Genomic DNA, 17,251 nt, shown 5'->3' on the forward strand with positions numbered 1-17,251 from the left:
TGGTGAGTACTTCTCTCTGCAAATAATCCCTTTCATTTCAGTGGGACTACTCATGTTGTCAGGTACTAAAGATGAAAGAGCATCAGAATTAAGACCATTATTTTAGTTCAGAAGTGGAAATTAGGTATTCAGAACAATGAGCCTGATTCTCTTTTCACGTCTGACAGTGCAAACCAGAGGTTAACTACTGCACTGAAGTCAATGCAATCTTACCATGTATAAAAACAGGTGTAAGAGAAAGGAGACTCCAGAGCCATATTACATTGCTCTCCCTGGAATTAAGGGAGCATTAACTACAGCATAAATGACTAGTCAGAGATTAACAGTCAGGCCACATTTTCAGCATTGTGCATGCCTCTAATCTGTTTATTACAAGATGGAAACTTGCACTTCAGACCGTCACCTCCACTAGGCAACTCACTAGCTTATACAATCTTTTGAAACACCTACGAGTTTCCAGTAAACATTGCATCAACCTCTTAAACACCATTTTCTGTTAGACAACGGATTTTGTTGGTCTGTATGTGCTTCCCATGTTTTACTGTATTAAAGAAAAAGAATAGTGTAAGAAAGTAATACAAGGATCCAAAGATCTCAGGGATTTATAGTGATTAGAGAAGTAGGAGCAAAATTCACCTTTCCAATTCCCACAGAGGCCCAGTATTGCATATTCTCCACTCTTCAATGCACAGTACTCACTCATATGAGTAGAAGCTCTGAGCACAGACCAAGTACAGATTATTCACTGAGAATAAGAGAATCACAGAGTGACCCAGAAAGGAGAATTTTTATCTCAAAGCTTTATGAAACAAAAAGAGCAACCAGGCTATTTGAAGAAGGCTACTTCCAATCACAACACTATAGGACAAACTTCAGCCCAGGAAAGGCCCAACAAAGCATGTTAGATCAAATAATTTTACACCGGGCTCAGGTCTGCTGGCTTTGCTCTCACATGCCTTTAATAAGAACATTTAGATTTCTAAAACAATGCATTTATCCTTTCATCTTGTGTACCTGTACATTAAGAAATTTTACAAAGAGAATCAATAACTTATGGACTCTACCCACCTATCAAACTGCCAAGATTAACAAGTACCAAACCCTATTGCCCCACTAGGGAATAGAAAAGATCTTCAGTTTTTCCAGATGCAAAATTTACTTGAAATTATGTTAATTTAGATTTGTGTGTTTTATCATAATTCATAGTAGCCACAGAGTTTTGTGCACGCGACATTTAATTAGCACATTACTGTCTATACACTAAAAGCATAAATACATATATTTCTTATTGTTGCCTCTAGTGGTCTAAAACAGTCTTTTAACTGCTTCCTGTGAATCAAGTCTTGTAGCCTTAACTCAAGCTATATTTCCATCAGATATTTGACAACAAGTTGAATATTAAAATCACACAATAAATACAATTAAATTAAATCTCAACAACATTTAAATCAGCTCCACAGGAACTTGGCCATCCAGTTAGCCACCTACCCCCATAATCTGGGAAGCATACCCCCAGCCTTCTCCAAAGACGCAAGCCAACAGATTTATTTTGCAGCATGTCAGGAAAAAGTCACCATATCAAGGGTATTTTGGACCAAGCAGGGAGCAAGTTCTAGAGCCCTGGAGCCCTCTCAGAGAACACTCTGCCAGCTGCCCCATGAGGTCATGTTGCATGAAGTACTACATCTGGTTGTGGTACTGTATATGCCAGTATTGCAATAAGATAATTGCTAGTTTTTACAGCTGTCATAGTTTTCAAAGATGTAACTATTATTGCTAACAGCATAATCAAGGTTCTGTAGATATACCTCCACCCAGATGACACACCTCAAAATATTAAGTGAGTCCCACAAGTACAACATCTGAATTCTTAAGTGCTTTATGCAAAAGTTGGGTGCACTCTTAAAGGACTGACCATATGCAGTGATACGTTCACTGTGGTTTATGTAGCTTAATGTAGCATTATGTCATCTAATAGTATGAGAAACACTGAAAATAATTAATTCAGGTGCAATCTGGCAGTGTTGACAGTGGCGGCTTCATTAATTGAGATCCCAAGACAACTGAGTTGCCCAATATCACTGCCTTAGCTCAACGCACTGTCATTTTCCCTCAATTTTAAAAAGCGATTGATAGTTTAGAACTCTAGTCAGCAGAAATATGATTACACAGGTGCCAGCTCTGTAGGTTTCATGGTCCAGCAACTGGAAAGGGGGCATAAGCCAGATTTTGCTGACTTTTCTTTGGCACATATAAATGAGATCAGAATCTGACCCTGACCAATAGGGAGAGGATCATTTTCTTTCACACGATTCATTTTGTTATTTGCCAAATGAGAAAGGAAAACACAAGCACTTCACTGAGTAAAAATCTAATGCATAACCAGCAGTCTTTAGAAATGGTACTGGGGTAAAAGATTATGGGGGAGCTCCTCACCCTCACTCCAAATCTTTTCCTTTCCACTGGTCAAAGGAGAGGAAAGTCTCAGTTCCTGCCAGAGCACAAGAGAGTAAGTCTTCTGAGGACCCCCTCACAAACCATGGCATAGGGAATGTGTCAGGGAGGGGGCACAACACACAGCACTCTGGGTAGGCTGACATAGGAAATCTTAGGAAGGTTGACACACAACTTTTTACACAGGCTCCCATAGTTATCCAAGTTACACCAGGGGTCTCTCTAGCCCTCAGAGCAGCCCGGGATTGAAGATGCACAGAACAGAATTTCACTCTATCTGCCCCCAACTGCCCTATGTAGCAAGGTAATGTTTCCCTTCGGTTTTATGATAAAAGAGAAGCTATTAAACAATTTCTTTTCTCTCCTTTTATGTATATTGGTATTTACTAGATGCAGGCAGCTTGGCCATCAGCTGTTCTGAGGGTCTTGGATGATAAAAGCATCAAATGACAATGATGCATGGATTGGCCCTTAGTGTTCCATGATACTTAACAGAGACCCTTCTCTTCAAACCCCAATAACTAGTATGGAGTAGCAGGGTGAGGGCAGGTGATATCATCATACAACTAAAGAACACATTATTTAACTATTTTATTCCACAGAACAAATATAAGTTGAATATGGCAGCAAGTTAAAGTTCCCAACCCATAGGGAGATTACTGCTAAATTCAGATGATGTCAGAACCATAACTAAGAATTTCTTGAGTTTAGCATCCATGTAGGGTTTAAAACATTTTTTTGGTTTTATTGGCATTCTTTTAAAGGACCATATATTCTCATTATTTATCCTAACCATTTTTTTTCTCTAAGATTATATTGTAGCAATTTTCAACTTTCCTCAAAATAGGTAGGGGCTACATTAAGCATACCTTAGATTAAACCTAATTTCTGTGGCTGAATATAAAAAAAAGAGGATGAGTTTGTATGTGGTACTCCAAGCATATTATGATGAGAGTATGGAAGTACTCTAGAACTTTAGCAGAGGGGTGACACAGAAAATGTGGTGTCATTTTCTCAGTCTCTTAGAAATAACTATTGGCGATTACCTCACTGTTACTCTGAACCAGGTCATTCCTTTTATGTGGCTTCTTAGATAACGATACCTTACGAATGATGATGAATTCCATAAGATAAGGAGTATGTGGTACTGAAAATACAAATGCAAACCTTCAGAGAAGACAATAAAATTACTAGCTGGCTGCAAATAATGCAAAATGAGCCCACAATATCTTCATTGTCAAGGTTCTTCGTAACCACCTTGATCCAATAACTATAGAAAACACTTACAATTCTGTGTTTTCAGAGGAATGTCAGATACAATGTTTAAGCCTCATAGCATTTTAATTCTTCTGCAGCTTCTTAAGAAAGCGTCTAGTCTTTTTCAGTCTAAAATGTGAAGTTATATTATGCGTTTTGCAACTCTCCTGGGTAAGCTTCACAGATTTTACATCATCTACTATGTCTCCTGTTTATTGGATTTAGCTGATGTTTACATTTTCAATCAATTATGGTAGACAGTTCTCTTTTTTGAATCATCTTAAGGTGTCCATTATTGCATGACCTTTTGCCTTTACTGAATAGATAAACATAAAAGATTTCAGCATTATTATCCAAAAAAGAGAGAGAGACTTATTATTCTCTGAGCTGACCACCATAAAGCACACTTCAGTAATGCAGCTACTGCCACTAGATATTAATTATTTGAATTAATCCTCAAAAGATCTAGGTGCTAAGCCAGGGCTGTGCTCAGCTATTTTGAGTTTTTCCACTGAAACCAGTTTTAAACCTAAATGTTCTGGCCCCTGGAAGAACTCTACTGTGCACAGAGGGTCCTCTAGAGGTGTAGAGCCACCATAGTTTCTGCTGTGTCTTCTATTTGTGGATGAAAGCATAGGGAGTGTGCTTACAGGGAAGCACAAGGCCGGGGGGCTTCTATGTGTCCTGTGATTCCTGGCTGCTTGGGGTCCTTGGCAACTGGCACAGATTAGGGCAGCCTTTAAGCTCCAGGGGACAGTCTGGTGCAGAGCAGCCATGGGATCAGAAGAGCAACAGTAGACACCTTTGTACCCCACTTACACTCTCTATTTAGATTTATTACTGTTACCCACATTTGATATTAATATTATGACATTTTGTAGCTGAAAGAAAAATGAAACCAAAGCTTCAAACCCTATCTGTGTTCATTTGTAAATGAATCATGTTAACTAGAGGGCATTAGTACTACTATTTGCATTCATGTTGCTTTTAGCTTTAAAGCAACATATTTTTCAAAGCCTGGTATGCTATTTTGCCCATGTAAAAACAGAGCAATACACCCTGAACTTTGGAAAAGTTTCCATCTAGATCCAGATCTGAACTTCACAAAGAAATGTTAAGATCTCAACACCCTTGAACTTGGATCTATCCAAAATAAAATGGTGTGCCTTGAGCAGAGACAAAAACCTTGAAAAAAGGAATGTTAGAAGGTGTAGGAGAAGTACTTCTTTACAAGTAGCATTATGTTTAGAGGAGGAGGAGAAGGAACATTACAATGAGGATGAAAATGGCTGAAGTTTAAAACTTGATATGGAGGTAAGGCATAAGCCAACTCTCATTAAAGCTACTGCCATGGTTTTAAAGATATTGAAAGAACAACTCCCACAAGTCCATTGGCTTGTATATGAGTTAGATCTAAGCCACAAACCAAACTGAGGAACAGTACCTTCAAATATTTAGGGGCCAGATGAATGGAATAATTTAAAAATTAAAAAGTTAGAAGCCACTGAAAAATAGAGCAAGCTCAGTAGCATCTGCTAAAATGTTATCAGAGCTTAATAAAGACCCATCCCTTTAGGTCCCCCTGCCTGACCTGATGATGAGACTTTGGAATACAAAGGGGCTGCTGCTCTCATGTTGCTGCTGAGATAACAGAGAGACTGTGCGTCCCCAAAACACAAATTGTAAATAATCTATGGCTCTGCAAAGGAGTGACAGAGGGTCATTCATTGGCTACTGTTTAAACTCATGCTGACTCTGGAATAAAGTATGCTTGTAAGCTTAGATACAATCAAGAATTTTAGTGTGTACTATATTTAATTAAAATCCCATTTATTTAAGGTTCCTGTTAAAGGAGGCAATTTACAAATTGTACTTTAAATAAATTCCTGTACATATGCACTTTTATGATATAATTCAGCATAATTTAAGTGAAAGATTTATGGATCAATTAATACCAATGAAGGAATGCTGTTATATCAGTGTATAGTCAGCCACGGTATGGGACAGGATTTTGATTACTTTGGTGACTTTAATGCTTATGTTGGTCATGATGATTCTATATGGTATAATGTACTTGGCAAAAAAAATGGTAAGATGAACAATGGCCTACTTCTGTTGACAGCACGTGTCCAGCACCATTGTGTTATTACAAACATTGTCTTCTGACTCCATGACAAATATAAAATAACCTGGATGTACCCTCACTCATGACACTGGCATCTGATCAGCTATGTGGTTGGTCAGAGAGCGGGACCTATGAGATGTATGCATAATGTAGGTATTTTTCAGAATTGATTATTGGACTGACCACCATTATGTTTGCTCAAAACTTTCCCTTTTTATTTGGCTGAAAATGCATACAAGCCTATCAGTTAAGCATGTAAATATTCTCTGCCTGAAAGATGTGTCAATTGCTGAACAATTTTCAACATAGCTAACTACTATTTTAGAAATTCTTCCAATAATCAGTGATGACTTATCTGCCAAATGGGTATCCTTATGTGACACACATCTATAAAATTGTTGTGGATTGTGTTGCATGTACAAAATGTGATCTTGCAGACTGGTTCAACAATAATAATCCTGAAATACCGCATCTTCTTGATGCCAATCAACAAACACATACTGCACTCTTAGATGACTCACTTTCTGAGTTGAAAAAGGCCAGCTATAGGGCAGTTTGCAGTTCACCCCAGTACAAACTCCACCAAATGCAAAATATGTGGTTCGACTGTGAAGCAAATTAACTATAGGCCCTTGCTAATAAACATGTCTCCCAAGGTTTCTACAATGCGGTCAAAGCCATGTATGGCTCTGCCCTCTCTATCTTGGCATCGCTTACAAGTGCTAATAGTGAATCTCTCATCACAGATCACACTGCCATCCATCAACAGTGGCCTGAACATTTTAGTGAGCTACTTAGTCATTTATCTACTGTTTCTGATGAGTTGTTGGGTTATGTCAGCAAATTCCCCACATATGTACTTGCCAATCCACCCAAATGAACTGAGGTATTGAAGGCTGTTTAAGTAATGAAAAATAGTAAGCCTTCTGGTCCTGATGTCATTCCAGCTGAAGTTTTAAAACATGGAGAAAATCTTCTCATTGACAAGATTTTGATTTTTTCTTATGTCTGGATTCAAGAAATTATACAGCAACTACTGAAAGATACCACTGCCACTGTCTAGAAGTCTCAAAGTAATAAAGACTGTAGTGTTTCTTTGCTCTCTGTAGCCAGCAAGATTCTTTCACAGATCCTCCTGGCCCAACTCCTGACCCAAGTCATTGACAAGGTTCTATCCAAGTCACAGTGCAGCTTTATGTTCAGTGGAACACTGTTATATGATTTTCATCATTTGACAATTACAGGAAAAATGTCACAAACAGCACCAACCTTTGTACATTGTGTTTCTTGATCTAACCAAAGTATTTGGTCAACTGCACCATCCTCCAAAAAATTCTTGCTAAATTTGGATATCCAGACAAAATTGATTAACGTCATTTGGCAATTCCATGAAGGCATGGCTGGAAGAGTTAGTGTTGATGGTGATCTAGCAGACCAATTTCCAATCAAAATGGGGTGAAGATAGGATGTGTCCTTGCTCTTAGCCTTTTTAGTCTATCCTTTCCTGTGACACTAGAGGAGGTCCTTTGTGGATCTTCCAAAGGTCTCTTTATATGCCTCCACAATAGAAAGTTTTTCAAGTTTTCCCATCTGCATGTGAACACCAAGGTGATAGAAGCACCGATCCAGGAACTATTCTATGCTGATGATTATGCCTTGACAGCGCACTCTGAAGTGGCGTTACAAGATCTTACAAACTGCTTTGCTGTGGCAGCTCATAATTTTGGCCTTACCATCAGTCAAACAAAAACTGAAGTTACATATGAGCCAGCTCCTCAACCACCTTATCAGGATCCCTCAATAAGCTTGGAAGGTATCCTACTCCAAGCCATCAAACCAGTTTACTTATCTTGGCAACATGTTGAGCAAGAAATGACCAATCAACCGCAAAGAGGATGTGTGAATTAAAAAAGCCAGCACCACACATGGTCACCTCTATCAGAAATAGGGAAACAAAGGGAATCGGTCTACAGACAAAAATCAAAGTCTATAATGCTGTTGTCCTCATGACATTGCTCTATGGGTGCAAAACATGGACCTGTTATCACTGGCACATTAAAAAGCTTGTCAGTTTCCATTTGTGACACCTATAATGATTTCTGGACATCAAATGGCAGAAGCATGTTTCTAACACAGAAGTCCTGGTGAAAGCTGGTTTGGTCAGCATCCAGGCTCATTTGATTAGTGCCTAGTTGTGATGGACTGGCCATGTAATTTGCATACCTGGGACCTGTTTGTCAAAACAAGGTATATACCAAATCAAGCTCTGGCAATCATAAGCATGGAGGGCAGATGAAATTCCTCAAGCAAAATCTGCACAAAATGAACATTTCTGACTCTACCTTTGAGCAAGTGGCAATTGATTGTATTGTATGACACCACATTGTACAGGTGGGTGGTCCATGATTGCATCAAGCAGCTAGAAGTGCAGCTCCAGACATGTGCCGCTCAATCAGCACAACTAGGCAGATGACTCTGTGGCCAGTATGGTAAACTGTTGCTCTTCCCAGATTGGTCTATGGAGTCATGCAAAGACCCATTAGTACACACTATGATTGCCAACATCATCCCAACATTGAGGTGACTAGCATCCTATTGTCACAGGCCCAAGGACTCCCTCCCTCAGGGAGTCCCATGGGGAGGCAGATAAGCACTGTATGTTGCTAACGGGGTTGCAAGCATCACAAGGCATTTCAGGGGAGGGTCAAAGGTGTAAGTGAGTGTGGAATGGAAGATTCCTTTGCAGGTCACGAGAGACCAATGGGGGAAGAAGGAAGAAAGCAGAGAATGAGTTAACTCAACACTGTAGCTAGCTAGCTCAGTCCGATAATAAGACACTATGCTGGCCCCAGTCCAAGGACACGGCACCAGATGAGAAATTATTATTTATTTATTAATAAAGCTGTAAAACTTAGACACTTGGTGTGTTTTGTCATCTCCTCCCCAAAAGATGCTGTGGCCTCAGCCTGATCACCTGACACCTCAGGCAGACTGGTAACAGAAATCTGTCACAGTTTTGGTGGAGAACTGCGGAGTGGGGAGAGCCCTGCAGAGCGCAACTGCCTTGCTTTGGTATTTCATGTTTGCTTTGTCTAGCACTGTTGGTATTGCATGTTGGGAATTTTATAATTAAAGGTGAGCCCCACCCTCAGTCGTAGCATGACAGAGAACTGGAGGGAGGTTTAGTATTCCTCTCTCCACCCCAGTTGGCAGGGGAAGGGTGCAGGTGGGTCTACCCCCAGTCGTAAAAGTACTGGGCAATAGGAGGTGGGCTTAAAGACCCTCGCTCCATGTGACAAGTATCCTTGGTACATACACCCTCAGTCGTAACATAGGCTGTCTTGGTCTGCCTGGAAAGGGTTGTGGTGTATATACCCTCAGCGGGATCGGACAGAGTAATACAGAGGGAGACTTAGCGTCTTCCCTCCAGCTCTGCAAAGGGCGGTTGAGCATTGTAAGCCCCGGTGCCAGTGTGGGCAACGTAAAATCTCAAGTAATTAAAAGACCTTCAGAGTTGTACTAAGGGATTGTGACAGCATGTTCAGGAAACAGAAGGGTACAGCTGTGGACTCGGGAGTCCTGCAGTCGTGGGTGATGACATCAATGACGGGTTCAAGGCCGGACGTACGGGCATTAGGGAGTGCGGACACAGTAGTCTGGCTGCCGGTCAGCTGGCATCGCGGGAGGCAGGTGGACCTGATGCCCGAGCCATGGGGGAGGCAGCAAAAAGGGATGGAACCTCTCCCAGCTGGAGAGGGCTCTCACCAAGATGGGATACAATCCCTGGGGTTCAGTGGTGGAGCTTCGGAAGAAAGTGCAGACTTGGCAGGATTTGTTAGACCTGTATGCCGAGTATGAAAAGCTGAAAGGCAAAAACCTAGGGGCAGCTGGGGGATTAATTTCGACTGCAGAAGCCACATGGTATCATATGTTGTCGGGACAGAAAGAGGAGTTGGGGAGAAGGGACGAGGTGTGTACTCGACACCTGGTGGAAATTGAGCAACTGAGGCAGCAACCCAAGCCTATGCCCAGGACAAGTTGCAGGCCTTAAGACAGGACTTGCAGGCAGAAAAAGCAAAACACACCCTCCTGGAAGTACTGGCTAAGCAAGTACTGGTCCTTCAAGGACTTGTCAAAGATTTAACCATTTGTCCTCAACATACGCTGCAACAGCAGTGTGCTCGCCCTGAAAAGAAAATTAAACAGTTAAAACGTCAATTGGCTGTGCATTTGGTCCAGATGGCAAGCCTCACAGGGGAAGATTCGGGTGACCATTGTGAGGGCCTTGATCTCTCTCTTTGTGAGGATCCTCAATTTTGGGCAGAACCTTTGTTGCACCTTCATTAAGAAGAGAAGAGGTCCATCAGGTAAAGAGGGAGAAGGTTGTATGTATGGCTCCCCCAGCTACAAAGAGAGCACACAAAAAAAAAGGGACCAGGAGGGGTGGGGAATAGTTAAGGAGCCCACCCTCCTTGCTAAGTTGGAAGTGGAACAAAGCCTGTGCCCCTGAAAAGGAACGGTTCAACAAAAAAGCAGGATCGGGCACAGCCAAACAGGCAGGTAGCAGACAAAGAAATTAAAAAATGGGTTGGAAGCCTAAGGGCATAGTGGCAGGAGTAAAGAAAGTAGTAAGTGCAGACATGGGGAATTTAAATCCCTAAAACAATACTTGAAATGTAAAATCAGCTACCAGGCAAACTAAAATGGGCGCATGCTAATTAGCTCAAAATATATGTTTCTCCCTAGGTTTCTGGTCATGGTGTCATGGGCCTCGGTTGTGAACCAGCCACCTGCCTGAACCATCCAGGTTTCCAGCTATCCATGGGATTATCTAAATAATTACAATTATAAGAAGAAAAAAAGTACCTCCAAAGGCTTTCCATGGTGGAGGCACAGATGGGGGTCGAGCCACAGTGTGGTGCAAGGCTGGAGGGGAGGAGCCGTGGAGGCAATGCATAGTCCGAATAAACACAGAAGGGCCGCAGCAAAATACCTGGTGGGTCCTCGGACCTCCCATGGATCCCAAAGGGGCAGACCCATTCCTCATGTGGTGGCCTAAAGCAGAATAGAAGATCCTTTGGTGAGCAATAGCAGCCCCTGATCCCTGGATGAAATATTGTTGTTGTGACCTCTTAAACTAAGAAAACAACATCCATAACAAAAGCCAGGAAGGGCAGGAGTGAAGAAACTAATAATGTATAAAGTTATCCTCCGTGCCTCAGTTTCCCCAATAGAAACATTTACAATATTTTTTCCTTTTCTTTTTCTGCTTTGTTAACAGAACCAGGCAGTAATAGGAAGAGCCCAGGGACACCCTAAACAGGAGTGGTGGGACTGCTTTTGCTGCTTCAGGCCTGCAAAATTTGTTAGTGTAATACAATGTATGTATGGTGGCACATGTCTATTGGGATCCTCAAGTGTCCGACACTTTTGTCCTCCTTTGTTAATTTTACCACTGTTCAAAATTGGCCCTAGTAAAAAAAAGGGGGGGGTCAATTATTCATTGGCACGGGGGCAAGTGTGGCTTGGCATCCTAAAAATGTGGCATCATGTATTGCCTGGGTGTTTTCCCAGGGGCAGCCCCCTGCCAAGAGTCTCGGGTCTCCCAGCCTTGCATATCCCTCCCCAGCTGGATCCCAGACAGGATCAACCCAGAAGGGCCCTGCACCTCCCCAGGCAACACCCCATGGATCAACAGTACATCCCATCGCCACCTAAATCCCCCTTCCAAAAGGGTTTGTAGACACCTGGGAACAATGGCCCCTGCTTTGGAGGAGGAAGTCCTCCATCCATACTGCCAATGCTTACGGTTCCACTGGGAGGGAAAAATCTGGAAAAAATGGCTCAAGTGGACTACCAATGGGAGGGTACATGGAGAGGTATTCAAGATCATGGAAAAATTTAACATGCCATCTGAGTCAATGCTCCACATTGACAGTTGGCATCAAAAGGTAACTGCAATGTTAGCCCTCAAGTGATGTACAGTTCAACCTAACCCCCACGGTCCCAAATGTTGGTATATCACGCATATCACTCACTTATCCGCACACGCAATCCACCATTGTGAGGAGGTAAATATTACAAGCCCCAAACGATTTCCAGCACCCCTTCTAAATTGTAGCCTTCTCCGTTTATCCCCTAATCTCCAGGAAACAGTTCTTGGAAAGCATCTCCACATCTTGCCCCCAGCAGCAGTGGTGGCAGATGTTACCCGCCACTAAATGGGTGGCAGCCACAACACTGGACCCTCCTAAATGCCACCTTGGGAGCTTTAAACATTTACCTGCCCCTGACATGCTTTCAGGTCCCAGCCCGTCTTCCCAATTGTACCAGGGGGGAAGGCCACCCTCCAACTGGCTGTCCTCAGGCAAACGGTGTCCTTGTCCCCCACCCCCACCCAAAAAGGCGGACCATAGTGGCTCCTTATGCAGGGGGCCATGAGAAACAAGTGGTTAAAATGATTAAAAACGGCCATGGGACTGGTCATAAGTGAAAATCTCACCCACCTGTCAGTGGCCACCGCCACCCTCAAACAGACTGCCAAATTGGCCCTCCACACACGGAATACCTTGCAGGGACTGATTAAGACCATAATTGAGGCCGGGAACCAACCAACATTGAATTCGGTGTGCTCCCAGCTCCAACAATATTTAATCTAACAAGTCTGTAGCATGTGCGTGCTATATTGCTGTGTATGTAAAAGGCCAATAGTAACCCTAGCCACCATGTCAGAGGGAGAGTGGAAACCGAAATGATGACCCCTCACAACAAAATGTTGGGACTGTCACAAGCCCAAGGATTCCCTCTGTCAGGGGGTCCCATGGGGAGGCAGATCAGCATTGTATGTTGCTAACACGGTTGCAAGCATCCCAAGGCATTTCGGGGAAGGGTCAAAGGTGTAAGTGAGTGTGGAATGAAAAATTCCTCTGCAGGTCGTGAAAGGCCAAAAAGGGGAAAAAGGAAGAGAGCAGAGAACTGGTTAACTCAACACTGGAGCTAACTAGCATAGTCTAATAATAAGACGCTACGCTGGCCCCAGTCCAAGGTCATGGCTCCAGACAAGAAACCTGCAGCGCTTATCTCTCACTCGGCCACAGACAGCCATAAAAAAAAAAAGTACACTAAACCAGGGCTGCAAAGATGGAAAACACAGGCGAGACAACGAGGGCAGGGGAGCAGAGCTGTGCATCCCTGGAGCTCAGGCAGATTGGTAACAGAAATCTGTCACACTATCACATGGATGAAATTTTCAGTAGTAGTCACCCAAGTTGTGCAAGCAAATTAGGTGTGTGAGCACAGATGTTTGTGGGAACAAATATGCAGTTGCAATCATATTTATGCTTTATGCAATCATCTGTTTTGAACATGCAAGTGCATATTCTTCATACAGTTACCTCTCTGTACTCCCACAGTAATAGGAACCTTGCCATTGACTTTAGTGGGAGCGGTGTCAGACCTCTGGAACCTGTTTGCATCACATATGCCTAATTTGATATTTTGACCCTTATCTACAAACCCTATGCATTTGGATCACCCACTTCCAACTTGCCTCAGAATAGCCTGTATGCCAGCTTGTGTATGTCAGGTGGGGAGAAGCTTAATACATTTAAAAACAAAACTTTAAGTGTCTATCATTTTCTATAATTTTTGTTTTATTGCTACAAGAATGTATTCATGTTGTGCCACTTGTTCTCATTATAATCATTGCCATGAGACTACATTCATGTGGTGTCTTTTTTCTGTTCTAATTATGTTTGTTATTAAAAGGAGGTACCCACTTTGTGATGTGTAGCGCAATCTAAAACTAACACTATTAGCTGGTGCTAATTTAACAATAGAAATGGGAATATCTGAAAAGGTTTCAAAGGTGAAATCCTGGCCCCAAGAAATTCAATTTCTAAACTCCTATTGACTTAGATGAGGCAAGATGTCATTACATTTTTGTTTTTTTTAAATATTTTTAAATGTATTGCTTTGCAAAACAAACAAGCAGAGGAAGAAAGAGAAAACATTAAACCTACTCAAATATGTGTAGAAATATGTTTTCTTAAATAAAAAGGTTTATTTTACACCTTATGACCTGAAAAGTAAACCTAGTATGACCAGTCCTGGACACACCACCACCAGAGCTAAATTAAGCCAGTGTATTAAGAACCAGTTAAGGAGTTACCTTAGCTTCCAATTAGCTTAGAAGCATCCTTAGCTAGTAACCACCCATACCTATTAGCCACATCTTTACCATGTAGTATTTAATAGAAGCTGCCTTTGTTTGGTAGCTGTAGCAATATTAAAAGAGTACACAAGTATGATACTCATTATTAGTAACATTTAGGAATCAGTTACCACCCCAGTTACACATTCCAAAAAATCAAAAATAGAGTTGAACTCACTGTCCCGATTACATATTCAAAAAAGGGCTAATATTAGACTCTGAAACTGTGCACGTACATTTTGTAAACACACTGGTTATATCCAACTAACCATCTAGTCCAATATCCTGCATCTGACAATGCCCAGTACTCAGTGCTTCACAGGAAGGTGCAAAAAGTCCCACAGTGGACAATCACGGAAAAAACTAATCATAAGGATAGTTTCTTTCTAGTCTCTGTTTGTGAGTGGTTGGCATATGCCACTTTTTAATAGGTAAAATCTCTCTGGTGAGGGGGAATTACCCCTCTCAGGGAAAAAAAGGAGCAGTCTGCCAGAGCTTCGAAGAGCCATCAGCCATGGAGGCTAATTTCTTAGGGCCAGTTAAAGCCCCTGCAGAGTATTACAACAGTATTGACATTCAGATTTGCTCTAAGGGCTTGCAAACTGCTCTAACATAAGAGTTTGTTTCAATATCTCTTGAATTAATTGTGAAACAGCTTACACATATACATCACAATAATTGGTTATACTGTCCATAGTTGTATGTGAATAGTATATGCACCAGTTCTTTAGGAACTAGGCAAATGTATATGAGATTCATCTGCAGAAGAGAGTGCAAACTGCCAGCCTGAGGGATGATAATGCAATATTTTTGCATTAGACAGATATTTTCGTATTTTCTCTGATGTAATATTTGTTCCAATTCTGCACATACCTTGCATCAATGTTCAATGTTCTATGGTAATTTGTTTTATGTCACAAAAGGAAAAATTGTGGTAGTAACTCTTTACCTCACAATTTTTATAATTTGGTATGGCAGACACTACCACTGTAAAAGAAGCCTATACTAATATTGTGGCTAGTCATCATAATAAGTTGCTCTAATTAGGTTAAATTAGAGACGTTAATTCAAACAATTAAGGACAAATCTTGACTTGAAATATGGCCCCTTTGCACTACACCTAAATCTGCAGCCGAGAGTTTCACTGGTGTGGGGAAATAGCTGACAAATTCTATTTCAGCCGCTCTTTGATTTCCTGGAAGAGAAGAATTATGGGAGCGCTGGTGATTTCCTGCTGCACAATGGCCTCTTGGAAGCCATTACAAGCTGGTGTAACTTAAGACAACCTAGAGTTACACCACAGACAGAATCAGCTTCTAAGTGCCTTGGAGTCTAGATAACCAGAGCTGGCTTAAAGCCACCTTTTACACAGAGCTCTGACACAACTAAAAAGCTGACCCCTATAAAAGCAAAGAAAAAAAGGAATACAAATTCTGCTCTCATTTATGTGCTGTAAATCCAGACTAAGTCCACTGTCTTCGTCGGAGTTATTCCAGATGTACACAATATTAATGAACGAAGAATTTAAGTCATTTTATCTTACCATACAACATGTCAATACTTCCATTCATTTCCATCACATTAACATATCACTCTAGTTCCAAAACCAATATACTGATTAAACCTTCACAGTCCCTAGTCTGCAATCCCTTTGTATGGTATATCCTTCAATGAAAGTTCCACATGTAGAACAATTACATCATCAAGCCTAGAATAGTAATTCTTTCTGTATATTTTATCTAGTTAAACTCTGCAATAATTGGAAAATAGTTTTCAGCACTAAAAAAAAAATATCTTACAAAGAACTAATTACCTAATCAAGTACTTAACCATACTTGTGTACATCAGTGATACTTACACTTTTCATACTATGGACCACTTCTTGTGGAATCCTTGCTTAGGTACCTCCACTCAAAATCCCAGTTGCAATGTTATATCTCTACACTAGATATGGCATTTGGTTACACTAACAAGAATAGGACAGAATGAGAGAGACCAAATGAAAAATAAACTTGCTTTATAGCAATAAACTTGCTTGGTTACGTCCACCCAAAAAGTCTGGGGGTTTTGTTTGATTTGGGTTGGGTTGCGGTTTTTTTGAATGCAAGTATTTATGGGTGAGATTTCAAAAACAATCAGTGTTTACTTAACTCTGCCCCCCTGGGTGTCAATTTGAATTTTGACATGAACTTCAACAGAGGCAGAGTTAAGCCAACACTTAGCATATTCGAAAATCCCATTTTATATTTATTAGGGCTTAATAGAATTGGTGAAATCATTTTTAAAAAGTGGATCATAGATAATTTGATGAAGAAATGTGACAAGTTAGTTCACTCTGGACAGTCAGAGCAGAAACATCAGATGACTTAACAGCATGGACAGCAAGCAGTCGTAGTGGGCAGTCAATGTTTCCCCATGAATGTTTTTCTCTCACCCCAAAGGTGAGGGTAGTGAGATGTCCTTTCCACCCCAGACAGAGGCATTTGAAAGGGAGAGGGATGCTCCTCCAACACAGTTAGAGAGTTGGGAGGAATTCCTTCCTCCAAATGCTCAATTATTTCCAGGGAAATGAGATCAGTGTGTCAAGAAAGAGGAACCCAGAGCAGTGCCAGTTTTGGGGAGTAGGAGACAAATGTAATTGGGATTACGGGTTTCCTCCAGATGAATGCATGGAGGTTGGGGCATGGAAGCAGGAGCAGGCTGGGGTTATCAGGTATGGCAGAGACCATGATACTAGCAAGAGTTCTAGATGCTGCCTTATTTAAATATAAAGGCTTCACCACACAATTTGAAATTTGGGGATTTAAATGCTGCATGGGGAGGTGAATTTTGATAACTGAAATAATTTGCTCATGCTTTCTTTAGCACAGTTATTAACTGGGGGAAAATAGCTGGGTAAAGTCCAATTTGGAAGCACTTCTAGAATAGCAGTGAATGATTGACTTACATGAGAAGCATGTCACTTATTGGACTCATCATACTGATAAAAAATGAGTTTGTAGAAAGAAAGGTTCCAGTTTATAGAAAGCATGCATGCTCAGAGTAAAACAATCAAAAGTACATTTGAATGTAAAATTACAGTCATCTCTGATATGAAGTTATGTTCCATGTTTTAAACAATACGGTGCAGGCTTAATGAATATCATTTTTCAAACACAAACTTTTAATTGCTTTCTTTTCAGCTTCATTAGTGAAATGGCAAA

At 41.2% G+C, this 17,251-nt stretch overlaps 1 long non-coding RNA gene across 1 annotated transcript in view; it reads right to left on the reverse strand.

Annotated features, from left to right (window-relative positions):
* Positions 1-5,713: 5,713 nt before the first annotated feature.
* The window catches only part of LOC123372179, a 53,471-nt gene continuing 41,933 nt past the window's right edge, over positions 5,714-17,251 (reverse strand). Inside the window, exons 4-5 of the long non-coding RNA XR_006580158.1 lie at positions 10,703-10,891; positions 5,714-10,174 (exon numbers count right to left, since the gene is read on the reverse strand). This is a non-coding gene — a long non-coding RNA (uncharacterized LOC123372179). The remainder of the gene's footprint in view (positions 10,175-10,702; positions 10,892-17,251) is intronic.

The sequence above is a fragment of the Mauremys mutica genome, chromosome 6 (assembly GCF_020497125.1).
Source record: "Mauremys mutica isolate MM-2020 ecotype Southern chromosome 6, ASM2049712v1, whole genome shotgun sequence".
Lineage (NCBI taxonomy): Eukaryota > Metazoa > Chordata > Testudines > Geoemydidae > Mauremys > Mauremys mutica.